Below are 19,704 nucleotides of genomic sequence, written 5' to 3'. Positions count from 1 at the left end.
CATTTCAGAAGAAGAGTGATGAGCTATTTTAAACCTAAAGCTGCTTTCCTTCCATGGATCATTTTTAGGAGAGGACAAATGCATGTTGTGTTATGGGATTTCATGTGTCTGTGGGAGCAACATGACAGATGGTTGTAATTTTCAGATCACTATACCTTTGATTAAAAAGGAGTGAAAGTAATTTTTACATTCATGTGGCCTGCATGATTATATAGAAAATAGTTCAGATGAATGACCGTGAAAAGTTCAAAAAAGATTTGAAAATACAGATGTTTGTATAAAATGTAGAAGTTACTAAAGATCATTTTTTATTTATAATAACAGACTTTTTGGTTTTGACGAAGTTGGTATATGTCTGCCTCAGCTAAGTACTCATTAAAATAAAAGCCCTATTACCACATGAAAAGGATGGCTTCATGTACTAGAAAGGTAACAGCCACTTTACTGTTCTAGAGTTCAATCCATTGCTGAAGGATGAACTGAATGATGGCAAAAATCTATGAAGTGAAACTAGTAATTATCAGCTTTTAAAGCCACATGAATGAGTTATATGAGAGCATTTTGGCACTGCAACCGCAACTGCAACGTTCAGTGTGCCTACTTTTCTATCCATGCACACAATATTTTATACCGCTGTTCTGTTTACTTTACCTTAAGCAAATCTCACTCGCATTGCATCCTTTTCTAGGTCAGTCTGCAAATTTGCGGTGACAGGGTGAATGGCACATGCATGTGTTGCAGCTACAGGTTTGCTTAGTCACCCCAACATAATCCTATAGTGGTCCTTTCCATCCTTCAATAAGAGCTTTGACACCTTTGTGTCAATAAGAGCTTTGTGTGCCTCTTGTTTGTCAAGCAACTTATCTCCCATTTTTATATATATATATATATATATATATATATATATATATATATATATATATATATATATATATATATAGAATTCAGCCCATTTCCCTTCACTTTCCCACCCCAGACCATGGAAGACAAATGAAGTACTCCAAAATAATGCAAAAGATATCTTTACTACAACTACTTCTGCAGTAAGGCATTAAGCATGAGTAAGGGGAGCAGAAGTGATTAGAGAGGTTATCAGAGAGGGTGTGGGTCTGTTACTGGATGAGGGAGGTAACCTAGTGATGGACAATGGAGGAAAAGCTGAAGTACTCAGTGCTTGTTTTGCCTTTGTCTTCATGGACAATATCAGTTCCCAAACTATGGCACTAGGCAATGCAGTATGGGAAGGAAGTGAGCAGCCCTCGGTGGGGAAAGAACAGGTAAAGAGCTACTTTAAAAAGCTAGAGGTACACAAATCCACAGGTCTAGATTTAATGCATCCAAGAGTACTGAGGGAATTGGCAAATGTCATTGCAGAGCCTTTGGCCATTATCTTTGAAAACTCGTGGAGATCAGGAGAGATCCCAGATGACTGGAAAAAGGCAAATGTAGTGCTCATCTTCAAAGAAGGGCAATCCAGAAAACTATAGACCAGTCAGTCGTACCTCAGTACCCCGAAAAATCAGGGAGGGGATACTCAAGGAATCCATTTTGGAGCACTTGGAAGACGGGAAAGTGATCAAGAGTAGTCAACATGGATTCACCAAGGACAAGTTGTACCTGACCTATCTGATTAGCTTTTGTGATGAGGTAACTGGCTCTGTGGACATTGGGAAGTCAATGGATGTGATATACCTTGACTTTGTCAAAGCTCTTGATGCAGTCTCCCACAATATTCTTGCTCATAAGTTAAGAAAACATGGATTGGATACATGAACTGTAAGATGGATAGAAAGCTGGCTTGACAGACAGCCCCAGTGGGTAGTGATCAATGGCTCAATATCTGGTTGGCAGTCAGATTCAAGTGGAGTGCCCAAAGGATCAGTTCTAGGGCCAGTACTGTTCAGCATCTTTTTTAATGACCTAGATGAGGGGATGGCTTGCACCCTCAGCAAATTTGCAGATGACACTAAGCTAGTGGGACAGGTAAATAATTTGAAGTGTAGGGGTAGCACTCAGAGTGACCTAGATAAATTGGACAACTGGGACAAAAGAAATCTGATGAGGTTCAACAAGGAGAAGTGCAGAGTCCTGCACTTGGGACAGAAGAATCCCAAGCATTGTTACAGGCTAGGGACTGACTGACTAAGTAGCAGTGCAGCAGAAAAGGACCTGGGGATTACAGTGGATGAGAAGCTAGATATGAGTCAATAGTGTGCCCTTTGTAGCCCAGGAGGCTAACGGCATATTGGGGTGCATTAGGAGAAGCATTTCCAGCAGATCTAGAGAAGTTGTTATTCCCCTCTACTCAGCACTGGTGAAGCCACCTCTGGAATATTGCATCCAGTTCTGGGCCCCCCAGTATAGAAAGGATGTGGACACATTGGAGCAAGTTCAGTGGAGGGCACTGAAAATTATTAAGGGATTGGAGCACATGACCTATGAGAGGCTGAGAGATTTGGGCTTATTTAGTTTACAGAAGAGAAGACTGAGGGGCGATTTGATAGCAGCCTTCAACTTCCTGAAGGGGGGCTCTAAAAAGGATGGAGAGAGACACTTTTCCGTGGTAACAGATGGCAGAACAAGGAGCAATGGTCTGAAGTTAGAGGGTGAGGTGAAGGTTGGATACTAGGAAAAACTATTTCACCCAGAGAGTGGTGAAGCACAGGAATTTGTTATTGAGAGAGGTGGTGGAATCTCCATCCCTATGGGTTTTTAAGTCCCGGCTTGACACGTCTGGGATGATTTAGTTAGAGTTGACACTGCTTTAGGTAGAAGGCTAGACTAGATGACCTCCTGAGGTCCCTCCCAGCCCTAGAATTCTATGATAAATAGGCCTTAAGGAATTGTCTTACAATTCAAGACCAGAACCAGATAGGAAGATGTGAATTCCAGCTCTGAATTTGTAGAGTTGTGCCTGAAACCTTTAGAATTCTGAACTACAGTGATGGCTTTTTACTGACAGTTTTTCATTTTAGTTTCATAGGATCCTGGCCCATCAGTTTTTGCAGACTGAATACGTAATGTGCAGTGTGGTAAAGAAAAGTACTAGTACTGTGCCATCCTTATGCTTTCATAGCTGTCAGCAGCATATGAAGAGTCTGAAAAACTTGTTCACTGGAAACTATAGTTAAGCTATCGAGGTTTGTTAGAAGGCCCACCCCAACAGGTGGCCTAGTTCCAATTTAAGCCACAGAAGGAAACACAGAATGTGTATGCTGCAACAGGATGAGCAGTTTTGCAAGCTGCAGCTTATGAAACCGGCCACAAAACATCTCAACAGTGACAATGCACTACAGATTTCTAGCTCTGAGAAATCCCACTGGCTTTTACAAATGAAATGTGTGTAAGCAATGTAATGCCATTTAATGATTAAACAAATCTAAATGGCCACTGACGTGAGTGAGCTCTGATATCTGAACCATATGCAGCCTTTCAGAAGATTCGCTTTCATACAAAATGTATTTTGTTAAAATACTAACACCTACAAGAGATAATGTTAGACTGGTCTGATTTCCTTATGTCCACTGGAAAATGAGCATGAGTCATCCACTCAATAATAGCAATGAATGCTAGGAAAATTGAAGCACTCCCCAAAGAAAAAGAGTAGTTGATGGAAGGGTACAGGAAAAGGAAGACAAGCTCTTTGTTGCTATTGCCCAGGATAGCACAAAGAAAACTTACAGATAGGCGCGTTTTCCTGATGATTTGCATGTCACTTTGTACAGCTGTGTTCAACTGTGCTTCAACAATCAGGAGCATACGTGACAATGGGAAGATCTTGGATGTTGATAATGTAGGCCCTATCCCATTCACTTTTTAAAAATAAGCACTTGAAGCACTTTCTTACAAGCAAACGTAACATGCCACAAGAGGGCACAAAATTCTGGGTCAAAATGGAGAAGCTGTTTATTTAGAGAGTCAGCTGAAATGAAGTAGTTGTTCAGATTAAAGCATGGATTTTAAACAGCACTCTCTACAATACCTTGGTTGAAAATATTCTTCAGGGTAATATCTCAATCTTATATGAGGGGAAGATAGCCCTGCAGGTAATGCACTAGGCTCGGGCTCAGGGCAAACATTTCTGGCTTTGTCACAAACATTCCCTGTAATTTTGGACAAGTCATTTAATCTTACTGTGCTGCAGTTAGCTGTTTGTAACATGGGAGTCATATGTCCCTTTCCTCTCACAGAGGGAAATCATGGACTCACTGAAGTCAACAGGGGCCCTGTCAATGACATCAATGGGCCGTGTCTATTTAGGTGATAAACTCTCCAGTGTGTGAGATACAGAGAGGGAAAGCACAGTGCCTTGCACAATGAGGCCTCAATCCTGAGTGCTGCCAGCTGCGGGGCACAGAGCCACCACAGGCCTCAGGCCAAAGTGGGAAGGGGGCCCAGCTCTGCACCCCAGAAGTGGATGGGCCAAGGTCAGTCAGCCTCCAGAGCCACCTGGACAGGGGTGCTGCCCTCACTCAGTCCCTGACAGCCATGGGCAGCCAGAGCAGCGCTGTTGCTAGTATTTTAAAAGGGCCTTTAGGCAACTTCCCTCTTCGCCCCCCACCTCACCCTGGCTGCCAGTGCCACTGTACAACTAGTAAAAATACTACCTGAAGCTTTGCCTACTAAATACCAAGCTTCCTTCTTCCTTGATGAAGGGTTCAAAGCAACATGAATTATATTTTAATAAAGATATTGTCTTCTGGATTCCACCCTTCAATCACATGGCGTTCCCCATGCCATCTCTAGCAAAGGCAATGTAAAGACTGTAATGTGTATTTTTAGCTGTCTTTAATGCCATAGCAGCTTTTTTTTAAAATCACACTATCAGATGAAGCAAAAAGCCCATCTCCCTTGACATCTGTTCAGTTTGAGAACGGCTGTTGTAGAGAAACTTCCTCTGATCTTAAACAGTTGTGAAATCTATTCTATTATCTTGCTCTTTCTCATTTACATATTGAGAGGACTGTGGTGTTTATATATGACCATATGTTAGAGACAACATGTTCCGGGATTTTTCAAATTCCTTTTAAGAACTGCCACATACTTCAATATCCATTTTTGCATATTTTGCACAGAGATTACATAAATGCGAATTTCTTATAAAAATGCGTTCTGCAGATACAGTCCACAACCACATTGCACAGGGACTGTGATGTGCTGCATAGTGAAAAGGTTTCAATTCACTTATTGAAAAAACTAAACTCAGGAGAATATGAAATAACCTGCTGTATCAGATATACTGCTTACCAATGTGCTATGATATATACTGTTATAACTAGCACCACTGGTGTGCACTGTGATTTACAGAGTTCATAACAAATAAAGATGGAGCTTCCTGCCTAGAATTGACAGTATGTTTAGAGAAGCTGTGAAATTAATCATCTAGTAAATCAGATGCCATAAGCCAACTATTTAGCTACTGAAGATATTATACTTAGTGAGTAAGATATATACCTGAGTGAATCAGAAAGATATGCTGAATTGGAAATGTCAACAGCTACTTCAGGTACGGCTTGTCTACACTTGCCCCAAACTTTGAAGGAGGAATGTTTATCAGGGTGATGGGAGATTACTAATGAAGTGCTGTGATGAATATGCAGCACTTCATTAGGCTAATTCTCTTCCATGGCAACTTTGAAGTGTCAAACTTAGAAGTGCCAGTATGCTGTGTAGCTACAAGCACTTCGAAGTGCCTTTACTCCTCAAAATTTTGGGGAGTAAAGACACTTGGAAGTAGTGCCAGCACTTCGAAGTGCCTGTGGCTAAACGGCGGGCACTTCATTAGTAATCTCTTCATTCACCCTGATTAACATGCCCCCTTCGAATTTGGGGGGCAAGTGTAGACCCAGCCATAATGAGTGACTCAGTTTCTAGTAGATGGTAGTAGTTTCTAGTAGTGTGTTTTGTAATTACACTGTATGTAACATAAAAAAAAAAAAAAGCCCTGATCCTACACAGTAAACATTCCTTGTTCTGGACCCAACAGGAAGAAAGACACCAGGAATGTGCTTTAACTGGGCCACAATTGTCTTAACTGACCCAGGCAGCAACTCCTTATGGTTATACATTCCACTGAATGGACAGCTACTGTGAGCTCCTCATTTCTGCTTCTCCTCACAACCATTAATCCAGTTCTAGCACCATCTCTGGGACTTCGGGAATCCCCACATGTAAGGGTTAAGCAGGCAGTAAATGGGAGGCTTTCTCCATGCTGTACCAGTCAATAAAAGCACCAGCCCCAATCCCCACCTTTTTAGGAGATGCCTTCTAATCCACTTCCAATTCTGATTTATCAGGGAATGCGCCCCCTTTGTTGATTGATTCTCAACAACCACTTATAATGAATTTCACAGTCTAACATATCCTGGGCTTCTGAGAGGATGGTAAAAAGAAAAATCTCACTCAGACCAGCCTAGTAGTGAGGGGAAAATTTCTTCTGAGTCCCAAAAGGGTGACTGGTGTGATGCCACCGCAAGCTCCAAAAACTTGGTTATGCACTCTTAACACAAGGAGAGGGTGTTTACTTCCTGGCAGGGACTGGTACCTTAGTGTTTCTCCCTTTGGGAGCCAGTTTGTTTACATTGCAGCTTTCTGTCCAACGAATCTGCAAAAAAAGATCTCCCTACAAAATCACAAGGTCTTTGAATGGTCACCGAGGCTACGTCTACATGAGAGTTTTGTTGACAAAACCCAGGGAGCATCCACATTACTAAGGCATTCTGTTGACAATTGACAGAAGGCAGCACTTTTGTTGATAGCAATCTGACATCCCCCACAAGGCAGAACACCTCTGTCGGCAGATCTCTGTCTACAGAAAGCCAGACTGGATGGTCTGGGGGACCTTCTGTCAACAGAAAAGGCCTCCAGGGCACCGTGAAGCTGCCCCAAGGGATGCACTGTATACAGCAAGCGGTGCTCTATGGTTCCTGCTTCTGGCCATTCGTAAAGCTGCAGGGAGCCCTCTAAACCCTGTGGCAGGGAGCTGAGCATTGCAGCAGCAGTGTGCTGCGCAACTCCCAGTAACATTCCCACTGCCACACCAGCCGGCAGCATGGCAGATGCAAAGGTGCCATGAGACTCCCCTGGGCCCTTGGGGAAACAGCCAGAGGGGTCCCAGGAGCCACTTTGGAGCACCAGGTGGCGGCCCTGCTCCTGGACCAGGCCCAAGATCCAGGGCTTGCTGGGCATGTGAGCCGAGGAAGAGACCCTCCTTGACCCCTTGGCAAAGCAGAGGAATGCCCCCACAGACACCCAGCTGGCCACTGCCATGGCAGCATGGGGCCACCCTGCTCACATCATGGAGCAAGTGTGAGCCAAGGCGAAAGAACTGAGGCAGGGTACATCTGGTACCATGACACCAGGGGCAGATCTGAGGCAGGACTGACAACCTGCCCTTACTACGGGGATCTGCACCATCTCCCTGGGGGTGATGATACCTTCCCTTTGCCTGTCCCCATGGACACCACAGAGAAGCTCTGTCTCCCGCCACAGTTGGCACCCAGGGAGGCGGAGCAGCATCCCAGGACCCAACCCCCACCAGAGTCAGAGGCAGACACAGGGTCCAAGGCCAGTGGGAAAACCCTAGTCATTGCCCTGGACTTGGTCCCCTCTAGCCAGGCTACATCCAAGGTGTCCCCATAGCTGGGTGAGGGTCCCTCTGGTAAGTACCCCATGCGTCATGCATCCCAGGGCATGGGAGGTGAGCCCAAATGGGCCATGTTGCACGCATCACCCAGCTGGCTCGGGCAGTACCTTGCACTGAGGTCCTGGCGTCGGGAACCACATGCAAGGTAGAGTGTCCCACCTGGACACAGCAGGCAGTCCTTGGCATGGGCCTGCTGCCAGACTCATGGGAGGCTGGATGAGCCCCAGGCCCCAAGGAAGCGGGGGGTGGAAGGCCCTGCCAGCCTCTGCCACAACTGGAAGCGGGTGAACCACACAGGCTCCAGCCTGACCCCGACACATCAAGGAGTGTGGCTCAGCTCAGAGTCAGAAACCAGTCCTATGGACAGTGCCGCAAGCTGCATGTGTATGTGTGTGGGGTGAGTCCTGGGTAGGAGCAGGCTGCTCCTGGCTCACCCACCACCCATGCGGTGACCCCTCTATGGCTGGACACCTCCCTTTGGCCACTAGCCCATTGAGTGCAGGGTCCCTGCACTGGTAAACCTGGTCCCTGAGGCACCAGGGAGTCCCCATGCAGCAGGGCCCACTGTGCAAACCACACATGCCTGTACTCCTGGGACATTACCATGCCATGGCTCAAGGGTTGTTGGTTGCCGATCACCATCTCTCCTCTTTGTCTTTCTTACAGGTGGACCTGCACTGAGCGAGGGCCGAGCCAGCCCCACCTCACAGAGGAAGAGGAGGAGAGCCGCCAGGAGGTACAGCAGAGGTTGAGGCACCTGTGGGTGGGGACAGTGCAAGCCGGGGGACCACTCTGCCACTATGGCTATCCATAATTCGATGTATCTCGGCAAGCATCAAAGCCCTGCCATAGCAGCTGTGCTATCCCTCACAGAGGTAGGCATGCCTCAGCAGGGCAGGAAATGGGCGTTGTGGGGGGGCTCTTTAAAATTGCGCCTCAGTGGGGCTCCCGAGAAGGATTGCCAGCCATGTGACCCTGTCTGACGGTCTTCCAGGGGCCATTCTGTCGAGAGAGCGCCCGGGCAGTTAGGCCACTCTCTGCTGACAGAGCAGATCGCTCTTTTGATTTGCTTTGCTGTCTCGGTGCATTCTGTCAGCAGAAGTTTTGCTGGAAGATATCTTCCAAAAGTAACTTCTGTTGATAGATGGCTGTAGTGTCAACATAGCTCAAGAGTGGAAGACACAGACAAATCTCAGTAGGTCTCAGAAATCTCAGAAATCCTAACTCTGAGTGCTGTCCTCTAATTTCTACAAAGCATCTTCCAGGTGAGAGTCAACACTTCCCAACAGAGAGAATAGATAGTGTTTGACTGCTTAACATTGCACAAATGATTTAATCTCAGTAGGCCTCTGTTTACCCTTCCTTGAAACATATACCCTCCTAGCAATCAGGTGAGGCAGTGAGTTTGATCAGCTTCTTTCTGAAGCACATGTTGAATTAAAGAAAAATACTGTCTCCATAATACCTTTTAATGTGTAAGCAAATTCTATAATTGGGCTAATACAATTGCACCTGATAGGGAAAGAGTTTGTGTAACTGCCAAGGGTAAGAGAGATGAGAAGGTCATTATTAGACTATGGTCCATACTTCGAACAAATATAGGCACCCCATTTCAAGAGCAAAGACTTGTGAGATAATGGTTTGAGATCCATCAAAGAGCATAATATAAGAGCTAAGTATAACAACAGCAGAAGCATCAAGAAAGCACCAAGGAAGAACTCAGGCATGTGGGGAGAAATAGCAATTATATATAACTTGCAGGCTGCATGACTAGTCCAGTATAAATTCTCATATGTGAACAAAATGTGTCCGTTTCTGTCTTTGGGATCCTAGTTTACCTTCACCCTTTATCTTAGTGCACTGATGTAGTTATTAGATAGATCATTTTTATGGCATATGTTTCAAATGACAATATTTTAATGAATTGAAGAATTAAATGTTTGCCAAGTTAAATATATGATAAATTACTGCTGAGCACATCCAACACATTTATTACCTGACGTATTTAAGAAACATTTTTCATACCAACTGATAAAGGCTGAAATTGTATTTTGTTTCTTATTCATCTCCTTCTACTAAATACATTAGTTATAACACACAAGGATGAGCATTTGCAAGATTTTTCACAGTTTTTTTCACAGCTTCAATTTTTCAATTTTTGAGACACTATGTAACAAGCTAGATTCTGTGTACTGAATACAATGCAAGCTCAAAGAATTCTTCACCAAATATTTGTGAAAATATGGGGTGTTCCCCTGGAAAATGCTGCTGGATCATCACGAGGGAATTTTAATAAGTTGAGAATTACAAATGTTCAACAGCAAGATTTGAGTGAACCTCAGGCATCTCACGTGTGTCTCTACTACTGCTATTTTTTTTTTTTAAACTGAAGGATTGGTTCCTTTGCATGTACCCCAACTTAGGAGGCTGGAAAAGCAAAGCTGATAAGAAAATGGAATTTCCATCCTCTGGGAAATTCTGAGTTTTTGAGATTTTTTTTTTAAATCCAAATCTGAACAAACAGTTGAAATATCAGAATTGCCTGTGGAATAGATGTAAAAAAGATTAATTTGGAAACATCAAGATGTTTCATTTTGATGATTCTGATATTATATAGAGATACATAATTACATGTAATATAAAATATACAGTATTAGAGTAGAAACAAAGGAAATAAAATGAGTCAAAATGATTAATTTTATCATATCTAAAATTGTCAGAATTGACGTACTACCCGGAAGCTTTTTGAATAAATCACACCAACCAACAGAAAGCTGTTCCAGCTACCCTTCCCCTCCCGCACCCCCTCCCCCAAAAAAGAAAAACCCCACCACACCCTAATCATCCGTAATGAAAAGTCTGGTGGTATGGAAGTGGCATGCAAGTGGAGTGTAAATGTATGCAGCAATTAAATTGTTCTTGGCCTAATACAGCCAGAGCAACAGGGATTCTAAAAACTATTCAGTTCTCTAAATATTGACCTAGAGTACAATGAAATAATGCAGATAAGGCTACCCTTTGGCATTAAGCACATGCTGTTGAACATTTAAAGCTTCTTCTGGGACAAGAGTATGTTTAAAAGAAGCATACCAGCATTTCACTTGCAGGAAGTCTGTATGAATTCTTTGGCTTGCAATTAAAGCCATTCAGTTCCTGTATCTCATGATATCCCTCAGGTTACGGAGTATCCTTAGGAGAAAATCCTATTGCTTTCATGTACTGAAGCTTGACATCCCTGTATGATACAGTTATGACATCAAAATGGAAAGTAAAAGAAACTGAGTTTATGACTCGGAAGCTAAGTGTTATTACTAACCGCTGTTAAAACTGACAACATCTGTTTCCAAACAGCCCAGTTCTTGTTTCAATGAGAGGTTTGCTCAGTTAATGAAGACTTTGGCCCTTAGATTGTAAATTTCTTGAGAAAGGGACCATATCTCATGATGTATTCTGTACAGCACTAGGCATGCCCTTGGCACTACAAATAATAAAGAGCTGACTCAAAATGTAAAGGTTGTAAAACATCTGATATCCTGGCTGTCCAGTTTGTTTTCCAAAGGAAGGCATAGCTGACTTTCAGAATTAGAACTCCAAAGTCATTTCCCATTTTGGTTGTTCTTCTTCCACTTACTTTCACACTGTTATTATGTCCTTAGGAGAAAAATAGATTTTTTTCCCACTTCTATATGTCATTGTTTTTTCCCAGTTTCATGATATTTTTAAGTCCTGGGGGAACAATTTACAATCATTCAATGCAACTGGAAATATTCACATTTTAAAAGCAAAAACTAGAAACATTCTATCTTTAGAAAGCAGAAATGAGGAGGCATTTATATCAAGTCAACCACTTTTAGGCTACGTCTACACGTGAAGCCTACATCGAAGTAGCCTATTTCGATGTTGCGACATTGAAATAGCCTATTTCGATGAATAGCGTCTACACGTCCTCCAGGGCCGGCAACGTCGATGTTCAACTTCGACGTTGCCCAGCCCAACATCGAAATAGGCACAGCGAGGGAACGTCTACATGCCCAAGTAGCACACATCGAAATAGGGATGCCAGGCACAGCTGCAGACAGGGTCAACGGGCGGACTAGCGCTTCCGGGGCAACAGCTAGCCGCTCCCTTAAAGGGCCCCTCCCACACACACTCAGCCTGCACAGCACGCGGTCTGAGGAGCCATAGGCACACAGACCCCGGGCGCCGCAGTCATGGACCCCCAGCAGCAGCAGCAGCAGCAGCAGCAGCAGCAGCAGCTAGAGGTCCACCCAGCCCTCCCGGCAGGAGCAGGGCTTGCCCTGACCCATGCCATGTGGGAGGCAGCTGAGCACCTCCTTGCCCCAGGGGAGGAGATGCCCCCAGGGCAGCAGGGCTCAACCCCTACCCCTGCAGCACCCCGCTCCACCCCCCGCCTCACACGCTGGCGGCTGTGGAGCTACCCCACCAGCACCGACTGGTGGGAGTGGCTGGTGCTTGGGGAGTGGGACGACGACCACTGGCTCAGGAACTTTAGGATGAGCCGGCAGACATTCCTGGAGCTGTGCCAGTGGCTCACCCCCGCACTCAGGCACCAGGACACTGCCATGCGGCGTGCCCTCACGGTGCAGAAACGAGTCGGCATCGCTGTCTGGAAGCTGGCCACTCCGGACAGCTACCGATCCGTGGGCCAGCAGTTTGGTGTCGGCAAGGCCACCGTTGGGGCTGTCTTCATGGAGGTGAGCGAACCCACGGGGGGAGGCCAGGGCAGGGGGGCTAGGGCAGGGCAGGGGGGCCAGAGCAGGGCAGGGCAGGGCAGGGGGGCCAGGGCAGGGGGGCCAGGGCAGGGCAGGGGGGCCAGAGCAGGGCAGGCCAGAGCGGGGGGGCCAGGGCAGGGCAGGGGGGCCAGAGCAGGGCAGGCCAGGGCAGGGGGGCCAGGGCAGGGCAGGGCAGGGCCACGCACACCCTGCTCACCCCTCATTGGTGCCGTCCCATGTGCTTTCTCTGCAGGTTGTGCGTGCCATCAACGCCATGCTCCTGCACAGGCTCGTGAGGCTGGGGGACCCAGATGCCACCATCGCCGCCTTTGCCACCCTGGGCTTCCCCAACTGCTTCGGGGCTCTGGATGGGACTCACATCCCCATCCGCGCCCCGCATCACAGTGGCGGATGATACCTCAATCGCAAGGGCTACCATTCTGTCGTCCTCCAGGCCTTGGTGGACAGCCGGGGATGTTTCCAGGACATTTACGTGGGCTGGCCTGGCAGCACGCACGACGCCCAGGTTTTCCGGAACTCGGGCCTGTGCCGCCGGCTTGAGGCGGGGACCTACATCCCCCAGCGGGAGATCCCTGTGGGGGACACCACCATGCCCTTCTGCGTCATCGCAGATGCGGCCTACCCCCTCCGGCCGTGGCTCATGCACCCCTACACAGGCCATCTCTCCGCTAGCCAGGAGCGCTTCAACGAGCGCCTGAACCGTGCGTGCCAGGTGATGGAACGCTCATTTGGCCGCCTGAAGGGACGCTGGAGATGTCTCCTGACCCGCCTGGATGCCAGCCCCAACAACATCCCCCAGATTGTGGGTGCCTGCTGCGCCCTGCACAATTTGGTCGAGAGCAAGGGGGAGACCTTTCTGCAGGGCTGGGCTGCGGAGGCCGGCAGGGCACACGTCCAGCCACCTGCTGCCCCCAGTCGGCAGGTGGACCCCGAGGGGACCCGGGTCCGGGAGGCCCTGCGGGCCCACTTCGACGAACAGGACGCGGGGTGAACTCTGCCCAGGCCCCCTACTGCCCGCCCCTTCCTCCCCCACACTCCTGCCCCAACGCCCACACCATGGAGCACCTCACTGCCCCCCCCCCACTTGTCCTGGACAAATGACAGCACGCACTTGTGGCTGAACGTAAACTTTTCTTTTGTCTTTCAGAACCCTTTTTTTTTGGGATGTAAAAAGAAATATGTGAACCACAAACAGAAAACTAGGGACAAACGTCCAACAAAAGCAATATGTAGAACAATAAAACAATGCAAAGAAACAACAGTGTGCAATAAATAATAAAAAGAAAACCAGGGAAGATAAAGGGGAGAACTATTTACATGGGGGGGCCGGGGCAAACGGGGGGACCAAACAAACAGGGTGCAACTATATATAAAGGGGGGGGCCACGTCCTGGGCCCCTCGCCCCTATAGCCCGGCACTGGGCGTGGCCGGCCGGGAGCCCCGCCGCGCTTGCAGCCTGGTCCGCGGCTGGGTGGGAGCGGGCTGGACCGGAAGGTATCGGGGCCGGCGAGTGTCAGGTGGCTCCAGGGGTCCCTCGGCGCTCTGGCCCTCGCGGGTGGGTGGCGGGGCGACGGCGGACGGGCTGGCGACGGGCGGAGCAGCTGGTGGTGGGGCTGCAGGAGCGGGCAGGGCGGACGATGTTTCGGCCGGCGCAGCAAGGGGGGCCAGGAAGTCCACCAGGCAGTTAAATGTCTGCATGTAGGCCCCCCATGCCTCCTGGCGCCAGGCCACCGCCCGCTCCTGCAGGTGGAGGTGCTGCTCCGTGACCTCCAGCTGCCCACGGAGGATGGCCAGCAGCTGGGGGTCCATCGCCGGCGGCGGTTGGTGGCGCGGGGCCCGCCGTCTAGCCCGCCGCGGGGCCAGTCGGTCCTCGGCCGAGGGGCTGCCCTGGAGCGATGGTCCCGGAGGGCTCTCTGGGACGACTGACGCCTCGCCGGTGCTCTCTTCCGGTCCTTGTGATGGTGCAGGTGCAGGACACAGAAGAGGAGGAGGGGAAGAAGAATGGAGACAGGCGTTAGTGTGGGCCCCGAGCCGTGGCCTTTGTCCCCCCAGCCCTGTGCTGCAGGTTCCCCATCCCCGTCCCCGGGAGATGATGCTGTGATGGATGGGGTTCAGGGGTCCCCCGGCCCTGCACCCCGTCCCCTGGTGGGAGCGACTCTCATTTCACTCCGCAGGGTCTGACAGCAGGAGAGGTTTCTTAGGCCACAGATGGCCAGTTTCTGGCAGGAGTGACAGCACCAGCTGTCGGAAGAGACAGTCCTTCCAACCCGTCGTGGGGAGAAGACCTCAAGGGGGGCCCCTCTGGGATGCAGCTTTCCCCTCCTCAGGCTGGCTGCCTACCAGCTCTCCCTTCCCCTAGCCTCTACCTGTGGCCCCCGCCCTCACCCCCCAATTCCAAGCCAGCTCGGCTCCTCCCTCCTGTTGGTTCAGGGCAGTGGTGTCACCTGTGAGCTGTAGCGCCAGGATCCTCCTTTGGCCCTGGGAGGTATTCGGCTCTTGTGGCTCATATGTAGCCTGAGTCTCCCTTTTGCACTCCCCCCACTCCATCACATGCTGCTGCTGCGGGGTGTCCCACCCCCTCCTCCCGGGGGCCCCTCGAGGTTCCGCTCCCCCCTGGCCCGGGGATGGGGCATGGTACTGTCATGCGGGGGGGGGGGGGGGGCACGGGCTGATGGCTGCAGTGCTGTGAGGGCCATGGCCCTGGTGTCCTTGGGGCCATGGCCATGTGAGCATGTGGGGGGCCCAGGACACATATCTCTTACCCCCGCCCCTCAAGCCCAGGGGTGTCCACCAGAGAGGGGTACCTACCTGTGGGTCCGCTCCCACGGTCCGGAGATCCCTGGGGGTCGGAGGCCCTGCTGCTGCTCCAGGATGGCAGGAGGAGGATCTGCAGGCTGGATTCTGCGGAGGAGGAGCCCCCCTCCTCCTCCTCCTCCTCCTCCTGCCGCGATGTCCCGGGGGTGGCCTCCGGGGGGGGCCCCCAGGGTGCGGGGCTTGCCTCCAGGGCGGACTCCGTCTGCAGGGCCTGCTGGGGGCTCCTCAGCCGAGGTGTCAAGGGTGGCCGGAGGGGAGGAGGTGTGCCGGGAGCCCAGGATGTCCCTGAGCTCCCTGTAAAAGGGGCAAGTGACGGGGGCGGCCCCAGATCGGCTGGCCGCATCCCTGGCCCAGGACTAACCCTGCCGCAGCTCCTTGACCTTACTCCTGACGTGGTCAGGAGTGCGGGCAGGGTGAGCCCGGGCAGCCAGGCCGTCGGCCAGCCGAGCGAATGCATCCGCGTTCCGCCTCTTGCTCCCCATTACCTGGAGCACCTCCTCCTTGCTCCAGAGCCCCAGCAGGTCCCACAGCTCGGCCTCCGTCCAGGAGGGGCCCCGCTGCTGCTTCCCAGACTGGCTGCCCCTCTGGCTGGGCTGGCTGCCCTGGCTCCCCTTGGGGGGGGTCCCCTCGGGGCGCTGCCAGCTAGCCATCGCCGCTGGGTAGGTGGCTGAGGGTGCTGCAGGCTGCCCGCGTGTGCAGGCTGCAGCCTGCACGTTGCCTCAGCTTTCTGCAGAGGCAGGGAGGGGGAGGGGACCTTTAAGGGGCCGCTCCATGCGGCCACCAGTGAGCTGAGGGGCTGGAGAGAGCGTCTCTCAACCCCCCAGCTGATGGCCGCCATGGAGGACCCGCCAATTTCGACGTTGCGGGACGCGGATCATCTACACTGTCCCTACTTCGACGTTGAACGTCGAAGTAGGGCGCTATTCCTATCCCCTCATGGGGTTAGCGACTTCGACGTCTCGCCGCCTAACGTCGAAGTTAACTTTGAAATAGCGCCCGATGCGTGTAGCCGCGACGGGCGCTATTTCGAAGTTAGTGCCGCTACTTCGAAGTAGCGTGCACGTGTAGACACAGCTTTGAAGTGATGGCTGGGATAATAGAGGTGGAAAAATAGGACAATAGCCAAGCAACTCTGTTCCTTCTCTTCACTCATAGGCTGCGGCTACCCTATGAGATAAAATTGAATTTAAAGGAGTTAGCGCAATATTAAAACATCGCTGTCTTTGTTTTTAATTGTATTAGCTCAGTTTATTGAGCTGTAATACCGATAACAAAATGTCAATATTATGGAATGGGTATAGCATCAATTATGAATTTCAAATATCAAATAGAAGGTAGCGTGGAAGCACCATATCCTTAATTCAAATTTATTAGCCTCCAGAAGTGTCCCATATGTATCCCTCCCACCAAGGCTACGTGGTGACCCTCCATGTATGGCCACTTCCTTGTACGCTGCGCTCCATCCAGGTGCACAGGAAGAAGGTCACAGGAAGCCTCTGAATTTTTGATTGAATTTGAATTTAAATGATAATTTGAATTGGAATTCAGCAGTGCCCAGCCCTGCAAATGTAAAGGATGCCCATAATGAAAAAAATTCCTTTGCCCATCACATCACACTGCATCAGAAGCCATCACACCATATTGGTAGCAATTGCATCTTTAGCCATCGCCTGCAGTCATGAGCACTGAGGGTAGTGATCTGCCTAGTATTTCTCAGGGTTGCAAGAGATCCCCAATGTGGACCCACTGGGATATTCTGAATCTTCTTGAGATTTGGGGAGACCGATTGTGGTGAAGAGACTTTGGGTAGTCATGAGAAATGAGGCAATCTATGATCAGATGTTGTGCGAGATGACCGCCCGAGGGTACTCCTGTGATTCAATGCGAGACTGGGTGAAAGTGAAAGAACTCTGCCAGGCCTATCAAAATGTCCGGGAAGCCAACCAGCAGTCAGAGGCAGCTCTATGGACCTGTCGTTATTATGAACAGCTGCACATGCTTATGGGGAGTGACCCAATGCCAGAGCCTGGTCTTAACTGCAACATTTCTGTAGAGCCTGTTATGGAGTTCAGGGTGAGCCCAGAGAAGCTGGGTGCCCCGAAGGAAGAAGGCAATGGAGAGGGAGCAGGGGACCAAGGAAGCTCTTCCAGACAGCCTGGAGCTCTTCACCATAGACCTGGAACTGGTCCCCCCATGCTGAGCCCGTCCACTGCGATCCCCTCCACACTGGTCACCTCCACGCTGGTCCCCGAGCCCCCTTGACCAAGCTGTTTGGGTTAGTATTTATTCTTCATACTAGAAGCAGTTTGCGGTAGGTATAGGAATAGGGTTGTGTATGGATACAGGTTTGCTATGGTTCTGTGACCCCCAGAACAGTGTGTTAATGTTTCTTCAGATGGAGCACTTCTCCTTTTTGGAGATCTCCTCAAAGACCTCATCCAGGCACTCTTGTATTTTTTTCATGAGATTCTTGAGCAGGCCTGACTCATTGCAGCTTCCACAGTAGCACACCTTGCCACGCCAGGCAACCAGATACTGATCTGGTGTTATGGCACCACACAGCATTTTAGCAAATATTCCAGGCTTTTGATCACACAGCATGAGCAGGTGTTCTTTCTCTGTATCTGTTAGTTTTAGGAGGTTGATGTCTTCTTTGGCAACCTACAGAAGCATGGGAATTTGCCTCAGATTTTTTTTAGCATGCTTCCTGCCCCTTCACATTTGCCTGCAGCATCTGTTCCCCCACCCCACCCCAATGTGGTTGGCAAGCTCTGTGGGGCTTTTCCCCTCCCATCTCCCTTTCCACCCAGCATTTCATTTTACTTTACAGGAATCCCCCGTGTCACATGGCTGCCAGTCTCTCTGGGGCAGAGACCCCCCCAAGTCCCTTTTCACCAGCATTTCTTTTTATTTTTCAGGAATGCCCCATGCCATGCAGCTGCCAGTCTCTCTGGGGCGGAGACCCCTTCCCCCATGTCCCTTTCCACCCAGCTTTTCTTTTCCTTTTTCAGTACTACCCAGCGCTACGTAGCTGCATTGCTCTGATGGGAGTCTCCCCTTCCATGTCTCTTTCCACCCAGCTTTTCTTTTCCTTTTTCAGTACTGCCCAGCACCACATAGCTGCATTGCTCTGATGGGAGTGTCCCCTTGTATGTCCCTTTCCACCCAGCATTTCTTTGGATTATTTATTGTACTTTTATTACATTCTTCCTATTTTACATAGACCCACCCCCCAGCCACACACAGCCATCTATGCGGCTGTAATCCAACGCTTCCCCACCATCCCCTCTATGTGGCTTTATCACTGGGGAGGATTGCTCCAGGAATAGCTGAAAATTGTTTTACCCTGCCCCAGGACACCTGGAGACTTCCCTTGGTTTTCAGCCCCCGCTTCCCCCACAAAAGTGCACAATTGCTTATTGCTTACCATATCCACAAAGAAATGTGCTGGATAAGTGAGGGCCGATGATGTACTATGAAACGCACTCTTGCTATCCCATCCTTAATAAACCTTTAGCAGCCTTCAAAAAGGAAACTTTCCCTGATATTAGACACAGAGACCCATTCATTCTATTTGAAAGCATATTATGTAAATTGTATTTTAATTTTGACCATCACTTTCCAGATGCAATGGCCAGCATATGAGAGAGGAACAAAAGGAGAAAGAAGTGCAAGCATGATGTTATCCTGCAGAACATAGAGTGGAATGAAGCAAAACACACTAAGCTGACAAAAGGCACTGCTCAGTGGCATCAGAGTCAAGCTGAGTTGCAGCACAGAATGCTCGACTTCCAGCAGCACCAAGTGGCAAAGCAGTCTGAGGCTGTGGCAAAGATCGTAATGGCAGTTATGGAGCAAATGGAGGTCCTCTGCTCCCTGCTGCAGAGGCATTCCCACCACAGTACTGCAGAAGCCAATACCTGGTGCCCAGAGTCCCCTGAAGAGAGGTCACCCACCCCCTCATGTCGTGGTACCTTGAATGAAGGGAGGGAGGGCAAGGATAGCCTGCTGCTCCAGCTCCAAGGGCCACTGCAAAAGGCTGTTCAAGCACCCTTGAGAAGGCTTCTTTTCCCTGACACTTCAACCTCTCCTCCCTCCAAAATAAAATTATTCTTTTGAGCTCAGTGTGATTTTATGGCGTGCAGGAGTGGTGGGGAACATAAATCATAGTGGGGATTGGAGACGGGCTGAAGGCACAGCAGCCTGCCACTGCTCCCAGGCCCACAGCAGACTTGTGGCACAGAGAAGCCAGGCAGGTTGGGGGAAGGCTGAAGACACAGCTGCCTGCCGCTGCTCCCAGGTCCGCAGCAGATGTGCAGCTGACGGAACCAGGTAGATAGGTGGAGGGCTGAAGGCACAGCTGCCTGCCATATGGATTCTATGTACTGCAACTTAACCCCCTCCCGCCAAGTAAAAGCATTCATTCATTAAGACATGGGATGATTTATTGGCATTATGTCAGAGAAATACATGGGTATTGTGTGTTACAGA

At 49.6% G+C, this 19,704-nt stretch overlaps 2 long non-coding RNA genes across 2 annotated transcripts in view; both read left to right on the top strand.

Annotated features, from left to right (window-relative positions):
- Positions 1-8,363, top strand: part of LOC142015934 (uncharacterized) — a 129,419-nt gene extending 121,056 nt beyond the window's left edge. Inside the window, exon 3 of the long non-coding RNA XR_012646245.1 lies at positions 8,312-8,363. This is a non-coding gene — a long non-coding RNA (uncharacterized LOC142015934). The remainder of the gene's footprint in view (positions 1-8,311) is intronic.
- A 2-nt stretch (positions 8,364-8,365) lies between these two features.
- LOC142015933 (uncharacterized) lies at positions 8,366-19,431 on the top strand. Its single transcript, XR_012646244.1, has 3 exons — positions 8,366-8,381; positions 17,267-17,488; positions 18,839-19,431. It is a non-coding gene; the product is annotated as an uncharacterized LOC142015933 (long non-coding RNA).
- The last annotated feature ends 273 nt before the right edge of the window (positions 19,432-19,704 follow it).

Source organism: Carettochelys insculpta, chromosome 7 (genome assembly GCF_033958435.1).
Source record: "Carettochelys insculpta isolate YL-2023 chromosome 7, ASM3395843v1, whole genome shotgun sequence".
NCBI lineage: Eukaryota > Metazoa > Chordata > Testudines > Carettochelyidae > Carettochelys > Carettochelys insculpta.
The sequence above is the reverse complement of the archived record's forward strand: the minus strand, read 5'-3'. Positions and strand labels throughout refer to the sequence as shown.